The 18618-nt window shown below is 39.7% G+C and overlaps 1 protein-coding gene across 1 annotated transcript in view; it reads right to left on the bottom strand.

Annotated features, from left to right (window-relative positions):
• The window catches only part of pparab (peroxisome proliferator-activated receptor alpha b), a 30890-nt gene extending 20296 nt beyond the window's left edge, over positions 1–10594 (bottom strand). The window contains exon 1 of the mRNA XM_072435332.1: positions 10444–10594. The gene's annotated coding sequence lies outside the window, so the exon portion shown is untranslated. The remainder of the gene's footprint in view (positions 1–10443) is intronic.
• Between the last annotated feature and the right edge of the window lie 8024 nt (positions 10595–18618).

Below are 18618 nucleotides of genomic sequence, written 5' to 3'. Positions count from 1 at the left end.
CACATCACTGACACATCAATAACACATCACTGACACATCACTAACACATCACTGACACATCACTGACATCACTGACACATCACTAACACATCACTGACACATCACTGACACATCACTAACACATCACTAACACATCAATAACACATCACTGACACATCACTAACACATCACTAACACATCACTAACACATCAATGACACATCACTGACACATCACTGACACATCACTAACACATCACTAAAACATCAATAACACATCACTGACACATCACTGACACATCACTAACACATCACTGACACATCACTGACACATCACTAACACATCACTGACACATCACTGACACATCACTGACACATCACTGACACATCACTGACACATCACTGACACATCACTGACACATCACTGACACATCACTGACACATCACTGACATCACTGACATCACTGACATCACTGACACATCACTGACATCACTGACATCACTGACACATCACTGACACATCACTGACACATCACTGACACATCACTGACACATCACTGACACATCAATGACACATCACTGACATCACTGACATCACTGACACATCACTGACATCACTGACATCACTGACATCACTGACATCACTGACATCACTAACACATCACTGACACATCACTGACACATCACTAACACATCACTAACACATCACTGACACATCACTAACACATCACTAACACATCACTAACACATCACTGACACATCACTAACACATCACTGACACATCACTGACACATCACTGACACATCACTGACACATCACTGACACATCAATGACACATCACTAACACATCACTGACACATCACTGACACATCACTGACCCATCACTGACCCATCACTGACCCATCACTGACCCATCACTGACCCATCACTGACCCATCACTAACACATCACTAACACATCACTGACACATCACTAACACATCACTGACACATCAATGACACATCACTGACACATAACTGACACATCACTGACACATCACTGACACATCACTGACACATCACTGACACATCACTGACACATAACTGACACATCACTGACACATCACTGACACATCACTGACACATCACTGACACATCACTGACACATCACTAACACATCACTAACACATCACTGACACATCAATAACACATCACTGACACATCACTGACACATCACTGACACATCACTGACATCACTGACACATCACTAACACATCACTGACACATCACTGACACATCACTAACACATCACTAACACATCACTAACACATCAATAACACATCACTGACACATCACTGACACATCAATAACACATCACTGACACATCACTAACACATCACTAACACATCAATAACACATCAATAACACATCACTGACACATCACTGACACATCACTGACACATCACTAACACATCACTAAAACATCAATAACACATCACTGACACATCACTAACACATCACTAACACATCAATAACACATCACTGACACATCACTGACACATCACTGACACATCACTGACACATCACTAACACATCACTGACACATCACTAACACATCACTAACACATCACTGACACATCACTGACACATCACTGACACATCACTGACACATCAATGACACATCAATGACACATCACTGACACATCACTGACACATCACTGACATCACTGACATCACTGACATCACTGACATCACTGACATCACTAACACATCACTGACACATCACTGACACATCACTAACACATCACTAACACATCACTGACACATCACTAACACATCACTAACACATCACTGACACATCAATGACACATCAATGACACATCACTGACACATCACTGACACATCACTGACCCATCACTGACCCATCACTGACCCATCACTGACCCATCACTGACCCATCACTAACACATCACTGACACATCACTGACACATCACTGACACATCAATGACACATCACTAACACATCACTGACACATCACTAACACATCACTGACACATCACTGACACATCACTGACACATCACTGACATCACTGACATCACTGACATCACTGACACATCACTGACACATCACTGACACATCACTGACATCACTGACACATCACTGACACATCACTGACACATCACTGACACATCACTGACATCACTGACACATCACTGACACATCACTGACACATCACTGACACATCACTGACACATCACTGACACATCACTAACACATCACTGACACATCACTGACACATCACTGACACATCACTGACACATCACTGACATCACTGACACATCACTGACACATCACTAACACATCACTAACACATCACTGACATCACAACCACTGTGAAAAACAAAACAACAACAAATGAGTCAGATCTCAACGATGAAGAGCGATGCAACATTGGGCTGTTACTCAGGCCATTTGGTGACCGGGCTTATCCACTGTTTACTCCACCTTAGATGCGGGTGAGTTTGTTGCTATGGTTAAATACAGGTACAGGTCTCTATAAAAGGCACATCAAACATCAAACTTCTGCTAATAAGGTTCATGAACAAGACATGACAAGCTAAGCCTAACCAGCAGCTACTCCGCCAAAGTTACAGGTCAGATCTGTGGAGAGGCAACCTGTCTAACAGTAAGATTGCACGCACCAATGTGTTTTTGTTACATTGAACATATTGTGATTGAATACATCCATGGAAGTTAAATGCCAGACTGTGGAACATTCCGGGTGAAGGAACAACGTCGGATTGGCTGCAGTATCATCCTGTTAAAACCCCCAAACTGATCATTGATTGGACAGTGACTTGATTCAAATGTAATTAAATCATAGGATATTTTTGACACCTACATGTTTATTTCCGAATGCTTTAGTTAGTGGCTGCGTGGCGTTGACTGGAGTAATCACACTATATTTCTGTGTAGGCGCTCGCCACAGCCTGGTTGTGTCCTGATCCGTCAGTGGTCCCAGGGCCCGGTCGCTGTGTGTAGCCTTGTCTCCGGCCCACAGCTCTGCAGCAGACCTCCGCCCCGCAGTGTTCACTATGTCCCAGCTGAACCAATCTCCGCCTGACCCCGAGTGTCCCGACTCCTCAGGCTCTCACTATCAGCCTCACTCTTCTTAAGCAACAGCCATCTGTACCGAGCGTGTGCAACGTGGGGGCTTCTTTTCAAATCAAAGACTAAAACATCCTGTACATCGAGAATATAAGACATTTAGTGCTAAAGAAATAAGAAATGTGGCAGTTTTTTACTGTTTCTATCACCTGCTTGGGGTTTGCGGATGGAAACTAAATCTGCTGTAGACTGTATAGCTTTTTTTCTGACATTTTTGGGAGAAGTCTGCGGATTTGTGGATCTCCGTTAAAAAGTTTTTCACTTGCACAAACACTGAATTCTAATTATGACTAAACCTGGACATGGTCAAGGCTAAACCAGGACTAAAACAGGACCAAAACAAGTCTACATGTGTTTAACTGGGCTTAAACCAGGACCAGAAAGTAACAAAATCAACTAAAGCTAGTCTAATACAAAATGTAGTTTTGGTTGTATGTAAAAGATAATCTTGAGGATTAGATTTCTGCATTTTTGCGGTAAATATTATGGTTCGTTCCTAGTTTGTGCAGTACTGAAATCTCAATAAGCGTGTTTTTACAAATGTTAAATGAATTGAGCAAATATTAGCAATATTAGATGTACAAAATGTCCAAAGATATGATTTTTAAAAATTAGATATTCCTTTTTATTGTCAACATTGCTTAGTCCTATATAAACTAGATCGAACTAAAGTGAAAAGGAAGTGGTTGAATACTACAGTTATATAATAAGCCAGGATCTGTCTGTGTTGTACAACTCCATCTTTACTGTAACTATTTAACCTTTATTTTGCCAAGCAATTCTTATTTACAATACCTGCACTTTACATGAAAGGACATTAAAGCTTTAACTCCATCCTTTGGCAGATGGAGTACAAACAGTTATATCGGGACGATAGCTGTGCTCGATTAGCCGGACAATGATCGTGCACTTTTACCACCTTTAATGACCGGGACATCATCGACCTGAGATCATGGCAAAGGTTTTATTGACTCATTGCAGGACATTATAAAATGGCATAATGTCCACAGAGAAGGGAATGTACTACAGCTGCTATGTCCTCAGAGACTCTGCCAAAAGCCAGGCCCCTGTCCCTGAGCACAGGGGACAGGGACAGCACAGGGGACAGGGACAGCACAGGGGACAGGGACAGTACAAGGATAACACAGGGATAGCATTGGGGACAACACTGGGGACAACACTGGGGACCAACACTGGGGACAACACTGGGGACAGGGACAGCACTGGGACAGCCCATGAAGTTCATTACAACTGTGTGCTAATATTAGCATGTCAAGGACACGCTAACCCATGGTAATTCCTGCCAGTTGGTGGAGTGCTAACACCAATCCTGAGGAAGGAACGCCTTACAGATATAAGTATGTTTATAGCAGATGTCTTATTTTAAGTTCTAAAACATGAAATGCCACAGCAGAGGAAATAAAAGCATGTTCAAAGGTGAACGTGTCCTTTTATTTCTGTTTTCAGTATTAGTACTTGAGCTCCATCTCTTATACAGCCGTCTCTTTGTTTGTGTCGTCCAAACTAGAAGAAATGATCAGAGTCATTTTATTTCAAATCCATTTGCTTCATTATCTTGTAATGAATTAGAAAAAGAATAACTATGTCTATGTATATCAAAGCCATTATGACCACTTACAGGGAGCGGGCCGGTCTAATCATTAGCACAGACAATCTCCAGTCCAGAGCTGCTTATGGTAAGACTGACACTGAGGCCCCTCCAGCCCGGTGGGACCTGAACAGAAGGAGGGCTCAGGACCTCCGCGGCTCAATATTTATCACCAGCACATTTCCTTTGCACTAGCGGGAAACGTGTCGCCATTTTCCTTATTTCACAATCAAACTTGAGCTGCAGAGGGTCAAATAAGTGTTTAAATCCGCTGTCGTTTCATCAAGATGATCGTTTTACCTTGATATTTTTCAATCACACACACTTTTGTTATTATGACAGGTCTAGGGAAGGGCATCCGTCTTAAATGTATGCCCGATCAAGCTACTACAACCATAAAAGACAAGAAGGAAGGAATGCCAGCTTAGCAACTTTATATACACAATATGTTCTGTTTACACAATGAGCCATTACCACACAGGCAGAACAGCTTGAGTAATACTTTAGTAATACTTCATAGGCACACTACCAGAGCTGTGATACTCTACATTACATCATTATTTTATACTTTCTTAAATTATTTAAAATCGCTCATTCTTTATTCATTTTTGGCCTGGGACATGCAAGAGCTGGAGAGCGAGGATCACAAAACTCTCTTAAAGCTTCACTACTGTTACACAATGCACTGAAAATACAATTTACAAGGAAAGAGTTTGTCGAATAAGTTAGTAGAACCAGTTTGTGAACCCGTAACCAGACCGTGGCTTCCAGACGGCGGAGAACCTGAAAGTCCCGTTTGAAAAAAGGGGGACGGCAAAGTTTTCTTTTCTTACTACTCACTCTCAGCATTATTTTACAGAAAACGAGATCCGAACAATGTCACAGCAGAAAAAAGAAAAGAAAACGGGGTCATCAAGAGGTCAGTTTGCACGTAGAAATGTGACAAAGCATCAAATAGAGCCAAGTTACGGGTCAGATCTGTGGAGAGTCGACCCCTGCCTGGTTTTTCCAAGGCATTTCTTCAGCAATAAAAACACCTGTAATGAAATAAATGCGTGCTACATGCGTTAAATGCAGAACTGTGGAACATTCCAGGCAAAGAAATGACATCTCCATGGCAACAAGCTGGTGGCCAAACTACATTTAGTCCCCTTTAAAAATGGTGCCCAAACCGTCTAAAGATTCTAGCGCGCCAAGGGCAAAGCGGAAGGGGCATTTTTGATAATTATGTATTGAAATTAAGATTTAGCTCAACATTACACATTCCAAACAGTCACGAGTTTTAACATCTGAGCCCAAATATGAAATATGAATAACTTATAACCACAAGAATCACATGCATTTCAGAAAATCTCTAAACTACAGTGTTTTATACAGCAATATCGGGCTGTAGTCGACTAAAAATATTGCCTTTTCTCAAATAATCGACAAAAAAAAGTAATCTAAAGTATATTTCTAGATCTGACCACATGTCTGACCCAAACCGCACTCACAAAAACAACTGTTCATCCAAAAAAATATTACTGATTTAACAAAAACAGCCCAGTTCATCCCTGCAAAGTCTAAACTGGCTGATTATTGACAATTAGAAACGACAGACTCTTAGTATTCCTCAGCATTGCACTAAAGTAAAGTGTATTGTGTGTAAAACCGCACCTTCTCCTTTCTATAATCACAATAAAATAATCAGTCGACTAAAAACACTTTCAACTTTTGTACTAAATCACTGCATGGGACGTTCTGGTGATTTCAGATTGCATCACGTGAAACAACTGCAGTCGTTGTGTTTTTCCATTCATGACAATTCAGACTGCATTTATCATATTCATTCAGCCTTGTATTTGAGTAACGTATAAATGACGAGTAACTGTACAAGTGACAAAAGCTTTATATTAAATGATTTAAATGTGCTGGATCCTTGGAGAACACCAGATTATGTACATTTGTTAAGGTTTTGTCCGTCCAGTTACATTCAAATGACATGCAAATGATATAATCAGTTCATCTTACTGTGATAAAATGAGAATATATGATTATATTTCTGTGATGTATTTTATCTGCATAATAGTGATATTTTATCTGCATCATTAGTCTAAGAGAAGAACGGGTGTGTGACAAACTGCATTTGTGAAGGGGTCGTAAAGATGGGCCAAAGGATGTTTACCCGAGGGGGGGTGACAGCCCAGAGGAGTTTGGGTAATGTTTACCCAAGGCTTGATCTCTACGGAAAAATACCAAGTGCCTTGATGTGAGGCTGACCAATGAGAAATGTGACCCGCCTATTCCAGAATATCTAATAAAACCAACCAGCATGGGAAAAAACAGGGTGAGACGCAGGAGGGTCAGCCAGGCTCCTTACAACAGCCTGGCTGACACAGCCCAGCGTTTTCTCCCATGCATGCCACACAAATGTCTGATGTTTCTGTGTCGTTTCATATTCTAAGTTGAATTGTGTTCTCGATGTGTTACGGAATAGCATCGGTGTTTGTCTAATTCCATGACACTTACTCAAGTCACTTCTTGAAGCACTACGTTGTACTTATACTACTAAAGATATCAGACATCTCATTCACAAAGTTATAGAGGTAAGAAGTTTGGGCCGGTGCGAGAGCAAAGGCTTCAGATAAGATAAAGTAAACAGCTGGTCATAATTCATATTTAGTTCTGCAAAACGAAGCATCCAAACCATTGTTTTACTGCTCTTTATTTGGCGTCGTTAGAAGGGGGAAATTTATTTTTTAATTTTTGTAAATAATTATATCGTGGTAGTTGTTTTGGAGAGAAGTCAAATTAGAACTCATGATAAAACGATCAAATGTAGAAATAAAACTATTCACAATTCTTCAGAAATTGTTTGGTTGTGATAGGATCTGAGCTAATTATTTGGTTATAAAAGATACTTTACTGTCTTTTATCCTGATTTTGAGTTATAATTACATCAGTGGCAATATGTTATTTCTTTATTATTGTGATTTGTTCTGTAGAAAATGTGGTGTGTTATTGTATATTATCTTTCAAATGGAAATATAATGGGGTATTTCTGCACTAATGCTGGTCAATATCGCTCGGGCTGCATCTAACGATCAATTTGCTGATCGATTAGTTCAGTGATTATTCTTTCGATTAATCGATTTGTTGTTTAGAATGCAAAAGTCACGTCATGAAAAAATGAAGCTGAAGTGAAGCCAAAACAGTCTTTTCATCAAATACACTCAATTTACACATTTTCTGGGTCATTTTCAAGCGATTGCGGCTCAATTTGAGTCAAAAATGAGTTAAAAATGATATTCTCAGCTCATGTTATGTTGTGGAACCAATGTATAGACCAAGTAACAATAATTCGATTACTAAATTAGTTCAATCAGCCCTAAAATATATTGTAAATTTAGAAAAGAGTATGAGATTATCACAATTTGAGTTATTATTGTACTGCAACAGCTGCAATACGTAATCATCAATATCATCGTGATTTGTTCTGTTGCAAATATCTTGTTATGGTGCGTTATCGTGTATATTATCTTTAAAACGGGGGTATAATGGGTGTATTTCTGCACCAGCGTGGGTCTGTTTGCTCGTCGGGCGACATTGCAGCGTGATCATAGTGTAAACTGTAAAGCACAAAGCGACGTGTTAAGGCTTTGGACCTTTGGACGGAGGGCGACTGTCGTGATGATGTGGAGGAGACTAAGGGTCACACTCAGACCATTAAACACCACGGAGTTTGAATAGACTACCCACACGGTCAGATCAATACTTTTATCTCTATGCATGATTTGAAAGGGATTCTGGAGACACAGCCACAACTTCAATCATGTGATGATAATAAGGAAAAGGCTTGAGTTGGGAAACATATCTAATTGCGATTCTTCGATTTTAGGGTTAAAAGTATCGAAACTCTTATAAGGATTATTACAAAAACTAGTATTGAAACTAGACTCATTTGAGCAAGAATCAATACTAAATTTGACAGATTGTTCTAAAACCTGAACAGTTTTTTCAGTTTTTGTAATGAAATTGGACTTAATCAGAAGTAAAATAAGCTGGCATGGCAACATAAAATCACGTTTAAAAAATGTGCGCTGAAAATTGTAGTAATCATTATGGAATGTGGGTTTTGAGAATCAAATCTGTTTTTTTAGTATCAAAATCGAGCACAGAAGTATTAGATTTGTCCTTTATATTTTCTGTTAAAAGTTTTATTTTATGAGTAGTTTATTTTCCATGTGTGGTTTTAGTTTGGAGAAACAGAATGTTCAAAAACTATTCAGAAAATGTCCAGTTTTGTCCTGTTTCTGTTGTTTAAATGTGCATCTGTTTATCTGAGTATCCTGATAACAATAATCAAACAACAATGATGTCAATCCAACAGAAATGTGTTCAAACATGTCTTAAAACGTATCAGTTGATGTTTTGTTATTTTTTTTTATTTTCAATCAGCTTTTTTTTTGTTGCATGTTTCACTATAAACGATATACTCAATATTCAAATGTTGCATATCTTCAAAACAACATTCACGATATTGTCTACATTTTCGATATATCGCCCACATCTAGATAATGGTTTTAGTATCGATATTCGTATTGGTGTATTGATACTTTTGACAAGCCTAGTTGCTTTCTCACTTTTTTAATGCTGCAATAATTGTGAGAAAAAACACCACGATTTAACGGTTATTCAAGATTATTGAGACTGTGTCTAAACAACAGTGACATCTTTCATTTTCTTTGATTCTGGTGGTCTGAAATTTTATTATTCTTCAAGTTTGTGAGGGGATTTATGACAAAATAAAGTTAAATGTGACACAAACAGCCAGATTAAAATTTTGTATTTACCTTCAAGTCTATTTTTGGAACTAAAAGACTTGAAAAATGATCTCAATTGATAGATTTTTGGTTCTTATGCTAATGTTGTGACCTGAATCATCACAATTATCGATTAACCTTATAATCACGATGACATCCCAACTCACTTATTATTATTTTCCCAAATACCTGACAACAGTACGTATTTATCTGCAACAAAAAGTACAATTATAGCCATCAGTTCATCTACTCAGGGCCATAGCTTTGAACAGACAGCACAAATAGAGTTTAAATGAAGACATTGTCATTTTCATTTGCACTTTAGCTTCTGTGCATCACATTAATAAGAGTGACAGCAGAAGGTGCCCATCCTGAGCTCTGACTGCACCTGCCAAACTCACTGCAATGTTTGTTTTAATTAACACAGCTTCCCATTAACACATGCTGCTCTCTTTTCCCTTATAAGCCCGTTGTGCATTACTTTGAAACAATATCACTGCTTGTTCTTAATCGCTTGGAATGCATTTCTTCACTGGCAACAAAACATTAGGAAATGATCAACAGTGACAAAACAATGCCTCCAATTTATCCACAAAGCAAACTGTGTCACCGCGGCTGTTTTTGCACTTTTAGACGTTGTAACAGAAGATATTACAGGAGCCTCAAACAGGAAGCAGCTCATCCTAACGCGTCTTTGTGAGCATAAATAAAGGAACATGGCGAAGTGACACGCAAATCCTGTAGCATTCCTGTTGCACACGTACAACAGACAAACCGACGCGTCCCACACAAAGCAGATTATTGTGCAGAGATTTGAATTACACGTTAGTTTTATCACCCACAATGCCATTCCTCTGCAGCATGTGTCTGTGCAAACACAAGTCAAACCCACAAATATAATACGAACCTTGCAGCAAACACCGCCATAAGAAACCGCCATGGTCAAAGGGAAAAGTGGTGCGTCGTGAAGTGCAAGATCCGGAGAGAGACGCGTCCCGGGGCCGCCGCGCACCGCACCGCGCGTACTTGTTGTTTTGTGTGTGTTTTTCCCCCTCCAACACTGAGAGCTGCGGCTGTCAAAAATCCCCGACCGCGTCCAGCTCCAGAAAGCGCTCCCACCCGCCGGAAGTGACGCGATGATTGACAGCCGTGAAGGCGCACGCCCACTGACACACCTATGTTCTCAGCAAATAGAGAGCGAGCTGGTCCGTGAGGAGGGAACGCCCCCTGAGCAGAGACGCGCGGATAAAGCGCAGTTTGCGGCAAATAAGCGCGAGCGCAGGGCGCATAACGTGAGGCTGCGGTGTTTGTCGTGTTTCCTGCGGTGTCAGCGCGGTTTGCGCTCCCGCACCGTCACCACGGAGACTCACGCATTTGCATATGTCCTCACATGACCCTCTTACTCAAGCCATTCAGCTATTCAAGCCCCTGGCACTGGCGACCATTCAGCTGCTCTGTGCCACAGAGACTGAAATACTACTACTACTACTAATAATAATAATGAGGAGAATCAGAACAATCATAATCATGTTTTTACTGTCAACATAATTGCTCCTGGAGGGATAAATAAAGTAATCTGACTCTGAATAATAATCTATAGCCATCTATATATTATGACTCACACAATTATGACTTTTTATTTTTATGTTATATATATATATATATATATATATATATATATATATATATATATATATATATAGAGAGAGAGAGAGAGAGAGAGAGAGAGAGAGCGCTAGACAAATAAAATGGCGGCACAGTAAGTCCAATAGTCAAGTCCAAAGTTGATCAAATTTGTCCATTTCCAAATTCAATCCGAATGTCGTTTTTTCCTTTTGTCTGATGTTTATTACATTTTTCAGTCCAGTCCTTGATCGACTGTGAGGTTTGTGTCATCCACTTCTTTGTAATTGCCTTTTCCCTGCCGCCAAAAGCATGTTCCATAGGAATCCATTTAAGTGTACTGTTTTTTAGAAAGATAACAGTAGAACAAAGTAACTATTCAGCAAAAATGTCAATATTGTCCTCACATTGTCAGAGGGTGTAGATTTATAATACAGCTCCAGTGCTTTACAATTAGAAATAGGCCTGGTTTGCAGTCGCATATAATGTAATGCAAACGATGTCTTCCAGAGCTTTACTACATCGTGTAATGGCTGATCCAGGTTGGCCAACATTGTAAATAATTGTAATCATTTGGAGAGAGCATGTGTGCTGGGATGAGGACAGGTGGGCTGTATTTCCAAACGCACATGGGATCACTGACATTATTTATGCCTCTATATAGAGCATAAAGCATAAATGTCTCTTTGATATATGGTCCTACATGTGGTTTTTCCCCCACCATTTCTCTCCAGATGAGTTCTCTGAGATGTTTTTCCTCCTTTGTTTCCTCATGTTACTCGCTGTGCCGCGTCCATCACAATCTGTCCACGTCTGAACAAGAGCGAAGCGGGCGTCACGTTACAGTCTGGATCCCGTCCAGGGCCCGTCCAGGGCCCGTCCAGGTCCCGTCCAGGTCCCGTCCAGGTCCCGTCCAGGGCCCGTCCAGGGCCCGGCTGCTCTGCCAGCGCTTCATTCTGCAGGATCAGCATTTACAGGCAAACAACCGCTGCTCTGTGCGGACGCTCAGAAGAACCCAACACCTCAAATCTACATTTCTATTGGAGAAAGGCTCAACCAACTTCTTATACCAACATATTGCAAAGGCTGTTTACTATTTTTGGCAGACATATCTATTTCAGTCGTGGGTCTATATGTCCTTACATGCGACAAGATTTATTATGGCCGGAATACCCGATGTGACCCTCCTGCAGCAGCGTTGGAGAAGTTTCCGTGTTCCAATTTTGTACAGATGAATTAAACATGTGCTTTTATGTTTTACTAAAGATATTCAAACAGACATAAAAGCAGAATGTGTCGTTTAAACCGCCTCAAGTAGAAATGGGTGACATCTCCACGAGCTGCTGGGGTGTTTACTGCCCAACACAAGTCATGTTTATGTCTTTCCAGAGGGTCTTTTTAAGATAAGATAAGATAAGCTTTCTTTATCCCACATGGGGGGAATTTCAATGTTGCAACGCACAGTTCAAGAACAGCAGGAGACTTGAAACATGCAATAAAACAAGACAAATAACTTTAAAATAGTCTTAAATCGAACAGAATGTGCTGCTATGAACAATAATGGCCGTGGTTATGTAACAGTGCAGAATGTGGACAGAAAAAACACCCTAAAACTGCAGTACAAGTGTATTATATGGATAAAATAAATGACAGGTAAGGGGACTTCAGTAAGGATTGCACCAGCGATGAGAATGTCACAGTATTGCACATGCAGAGCTGATGACACGTGTTCAGGGCTGACAGTGGAAAGGAAGGAAGGAAAGACCTCCAAAGTACTGTAACTAAGCATTTGCTGGTCACTGTTGGTCATTGAATTTACACGTTATTGCACTTGTCACGGAGCTGGCCCTGCAGCGCTCTGGGCAGATGATCCTTTCTCCAGATGAGGAGGACGTCAGGGGGTTGGACATGACTGGAGAAAAGCACACATTTGCAGTGATGGGCCGGTCAGAACATAATGTCTGGACAACAGCTGCTTTCACAATCCACCAGAGGGATTTCCACATCCAGATGGAATAATGGATGGCAAGCTCGTCTTTTGTGTGCGACGTGACCCTGAGCAGATGTAGTCAAAGTGTCAGCAGCAGGTTAGATTTGGATGACCGTCAGTTTGAGGCCAAAGTAGTGTTCGGCTTTATAATGTACGTGTGGTGAAAGGATCGGTGATGATAAACTGTGCACAGATAACGCAAAATGTGTGTTTAATAATATATGTGTAAATGTACAGTTTGTGCTGCCCGGTGGTGGAGTGGTTGAGGCGCAGCACATATGCCGGGCGAGTTTGATTCCCGACTTTGACTATTTACTGCATGTCCTCCCTTCTCTCTCACCCCCATTTCACTCAAAGCCTAAGGGCCAAAAATCCTTTAAAACATTTTAAAAAAGTATAAATAAATGTACAGTTTATCACCCTTTAATTGAAGGCCTTAATTAATTGATTCATAAATTGAAATTGAAGTAGTCAAATGCTGCCATCTGTCTGTGAGATGGTGTCGGTGTCACATTCATTCACAAACATCTGCTGCTGAAATTCATTTTAGTTTTAGGCTATAAAATGTGAGCGTTACAGGCTCGATCTGAAGCTATTGATGAAGCTTTTGTAAAGGTCTAGAATTTGATTTTGTCGTTGTTGTTGTTGTTTTACTTTTAATGGCGGTTGACAGCCAACTGAAAAGGTGAATTTACCGCCACCTACTGTAGTTGTGCTTCTTCAAAGTATGTGTTTTACCCTATACCTAAAAAAAGAAAAAGAGAAAGAGAGAGGAAGATAAAGAAGGATGCGGATAAAGAGAGAAATAAAGAGGGGGGCAGTTGATTTCGTCATAATCTCAGATGTAACTACTGTGTGTTGGGGATTGGCTCCTTTCAACTGGCAACATTCACACCAATGGAGTTGAATAAAATCACCCATTTCTGAAGCTATTGTGAACTTTGAAGATGTTGAACTTTTTACCAAGTTTTGGTTTCATGTGGATGGGTCCAATCATCACAGATATGAAGCATAAACCAGGTCAAACATCTGCAATCCAACAGTTAAAACAGTGAAGTCTATTTGTATTTGTTCAGAATATGATGACGTCATGGCCTCAGATGGGGGGGGCAAGACTACATTTTAACAATATTAATTTTATCTTTATAAAACTCACAGCCTATTGAATGTTGTGATGTCATCTGAAACCCAGCAATAACAATAAGATAAGATAATCCTTTATTGTCCACACGTGGGAAATGTCGGTGTTACAACGCAGTAGATCCAGAGGGAAAGGACTTATAGAAGAACTCTTATAAACAAAACAAAAAACTCTTATTTACAAAACTCCTCTCATATCTTAATAGGGAATGGAGGAAATAAAAAATAAAAATAATAAATAAAACGATAAAATAAAATAATACATAATAAATAAAAATATAAAATAATAATAAAGTAAAGTAAAAATAGCTAGCATAAGACTAAATGATACTAATACTAATGGTAAGTAAACACTCTTATTTACATCGGTTATGAATATGGCCTTAATTGCTTGTGAGTATGACAATAGCACTCTTATCTGCCACAAGCTCGGATTTAGTTCTAGAACGTTGTGATATCACGTGACCACAGCGTTACGTAAGTTTACGTGTGACGTAGGTGAGCGGTCATTCTAGGTGAAGCTGTGGTGCGGTGACAACAAGCGGCCGCTGGGGGGCAATATACCACAAAATAACCTTTTGATGCGCTGACCATTGTGCTAAATGTTTCTTAGTATGGCATGCAAACCACTTCAAAATGTTTCTAATTTTCACTTTTCATAAACATGTCAGATTAGCTACTATGAGTTAAAATATTGATGTGGCCATGTTTTTGTAAACGCATGTAACTGACTTTTGACCACTCTGACAGTCCAGTCCTCTCCACTTTCATTCGATCAATACCTCTTCCATTTATAAAGTCATGACATCATTGAAGGCCACACTTACTTTATTATTAAATTCCGTTGTTTTGTTTTTTTGCAAAAGACTTTCCTGTGAGAACGTGTCCCAGGGCGCGCATCTTTAGGAGGCTGCAGGAGATGAAGGACGGTCCCTGGCATTTGGAGACACAGTCCAGAGACGGGATGCACACAGAGCCATTGTCCTCCGTGCCTTAGTATTCAGTCCACTCTGCAGCCGGGACAGGGCCAACACTCAAATCAATTCAATATGGACTGGGACGGGAGCTCCGCGTGGGCCCTGTCCCAGCACATGATCGTAAAGTCAGGGTTTTTCCCACACTGCGGTCTCTCTTTTAGGGTCAAACTGAGCAAATAAACTCTGCAGTAAAGCAACACGTTGTAGATGTAGATAAGACAACAGTTGGGTGTAGAAAGTATTGTCTGTCTGTGCAAATAATACAATTTAATCGGATCATGAGCCAATTGTTTGTCAGTGATGGGCTTTTAATCAAAATATTCTGTCAATAAATGCAGTTTAGAGCAGACTTTGTAAGAATAAATGTGAATGTTTGATTGATTACTATATTTCGAACATGAAACAATTGAAATAATGCAGAATAAAAGGAGAAAAAAGGCAAGAACGTGACCTTCATTTTTATGTGTGAAGATAATCTGACCATGTGCCATTTGACAATCAATAAATAATGAAATCACCTTTATTCAAGAGTCTCATTTTATCACAGAATTTGGTCTGGTGTTTATCATTTAAAAACAGTTACACTTTATAATACATTTTTAATTTATAGTTCAATGTACAGTTTAAGAGTGTTCCATGGCACACATTAAAAGCATATTTTGCTTATGTTCATGAAATAAATAGCCTTCTGAAATCCATTTTTAATCAGGAACCAAAAAAATAAATACATTAAGGCATTAAAAAACGTTGACTATTAATACATGTTATCATCAGAAGTCATTTGTGCCAGCTCCAAATCCATAAAACAAGTGCAGTTCATTAGCAATAGCATAAAACTTAAGTGTCAGTCCAAATGCAGTCAAAGGAGACTCCAGACAGAAGTGAAAGGAGAAGATGGCTGTGGAGTGATTTAGGTGCAACAGTTAGTACGAGTTTTAAAGACAGGATCGGCTGAGCACTTTATCAGGAGTTTGATATAAGATATGGCTCTGCAGTCCCAGACACTGTGGCATGCCCATTGGCCTGGTATCTGCTGGCATCCGTGTGTGTGTGTGTGTGTGTGTGTGTGTGTGTGTGTGTGTGTGTGTATGTGTGTGTGTGCGTCTGTGTGTGTGTTAGCACATGAATCATGCTCGAAGGTGAGGCTGCACCACGGCCATCTGCGCTTTTTGATCACAAACATCTCTGCTTTTACATCAAACATTATTTATTTACACACTAGATTTTACGTGTAATTTACAAAAGCAGTCGTCGCAATGCATTTTAATGGGGGTTTAAATTATGGTGTAAATATCGTATTGTTATTGGTAAAATGTCTAGATAATTTTTATATATATTTTTCAAATTCTTTTTATTTTATTTTAAATGGAAATAGGTGAAAATTGAGCTAAAGAGGTGCCTTAATGTTTACATAATTATTCAAAAAAAAAATACAAATTATAGTATATCTGAGAGCTTACAAATAATGACCTAAAATAATAATAATAATTGAAGAAATGACACCATAAAACGCAGACACATCAGAATACATCCATGATATAATTTATTATTTTTCAGGGGGAAAAAATACAAAAACACATTTACCTTTTGCCTTCCTGAGGTTCACTACAGCCAGAGGAGACATACTGTGTTTAAAGTCTGGTGCTTGGTGAAGGTTTGCTGCCCTTCAGGGAAGGCAGAAGGTTGTATAGTTATCTCCAAATCGGGTAAAATCACCACCCTGAAACCACACAACCTACTACCTCACCCCGTACGAACATCACAGTCACAGAGCAACGCACTGAACACTGACAAAGCAAATCTACACTTTGATTGGACTCCTACTTATATGGCCACTTGCAAATGCCCCTATTAACTTACAACTTAAACAGTTTACTTCACTTTACTATAACTTTTACTTCACTTTACAATAACGTTTACTTTCACTATGTCATAAAACGTGTTTGTCGAAAAGATTGTTGCCCAGACTAAACACACTAAAACCAGAATCATATCCAGATACTCGTTCTTTTAAAAGCTGAAAGAAAAAAATTACACAACTGAAAATTGCACTCTGCTGTCCAAAATCATTATAGTATTAGCCTTTTCCTTATTATTCAAATGTAGTCAGAAATGTTAGTATTGTGACAACGTTGACAGTATCGCTAACACCAAATACAAAAGAGAAAAATGTAAAGCACAAATAGAAAACCAGTCCAACTTGGAGTAAGTGTGATGGAAAGATGCCACAAGCACTTTGACTTCCAGAGGAGCAGTTACACATTCCAGTGTCAGTCTTCAGCTGCAGCTCAAGCCGCGGTGACATTACAGCCACTTCAGGAAAGACAGTAAGTTGTATAGTTATCTGACTGGGAGGGTACAACCCTAAAACTATACAACCTACTACCTCACCCCAAAGGACAGTGTGCTCGGCGGCTCCTCGCTCCTCTTCTCTCACGCACAGCTCCAACAATTGTATTCATTCAAAGAGAAAGACAAAAACACATGCCACTCTCGCACAGACACTTCAGCTGTAAGAACATTATGTTCTGGTCGGGTCATTGGGTTCACTCCTGGAGACACAGGATTCAAATCAACGTGTTCCTAAACAAATAGCTGAGATTTCCATATTCAAATGAGCTTGAAAAAACATTTATAATTAAAAGAACTGGGCCGAGCTTGTTAAAAGACCTGTTTTTGGTGACGTTGGCTAAGAAGCAGGTCAGTTTGGCATTTGGTTAAAATCTGATAAAACGGGGCGAAACGTGCACAAACAGCACAGATAATAATTAGAAACAAATTTACTTTGAAACCCACACTAGAGTTTGCAAAGCTCTGGCAGAGCGGGTCAGCTGATGCCACATGTGCAGAGCAGCCGCTGCAGGACACGGGTCTCACCTGCTCCGGCTCACCTCCGGACAACTGGCTCAAGCTGCATCTGCAAAACAAACACATCATGCAAATCAGGTCTTTTCATTTGATTTGATTTGATTTGATTTGATTATGTATTTGTGTAATAAACGGTCATATTCAAACTGTCCCATTGTCCATTTGTGTGTAGTATTATCACATACAAAAGCCTAGATATACATAAACCAAGTCAAGTTAAATCATTTGGTGAACGTAACTGCTACAAAAGAATGTGGGAAAGTCAATTTGAATCAGTACATTTGAAAGTCTGTGTTGTGTGAGTTTAGGGAAATGTACAAAGTTACAATCAAAACTCGTGACTCAAAATGAGGAAACAAAATATGGCCCCGCCCTCGTCCTTCTGACCTGAAGCGACACTCAAACACACCCAGTGGCTCTGTACAGTACGTGTCCTACTTTCCAAATGTATGTTGCAAATACGCTCAGTGCAGTACGTGCCTTT

Source organism: Eucyclogobius newberryi, unplaced genomic scaffold (genome assembly GCF_026437365.1).
Source record: "Eucyclogobius newberryi isolate DKJ021-1_F unplaced genomic scaffold, fEucNew1.0.hap1 SCAF_7, whole genome shotgun sequence".
Taxonomy (NCBI): domain Eukaryota; kingdom Metazoa; phylum Chordata; class Actinopteri; order Gobiiformes; family Gobiidae; genus Eucyclogobius; species Eucyclogobius newberryi.
Note: the sequence above shows the minus strand (reverse complement) of the source record. Positions and strands in the feature narration are given on the sequence as shown.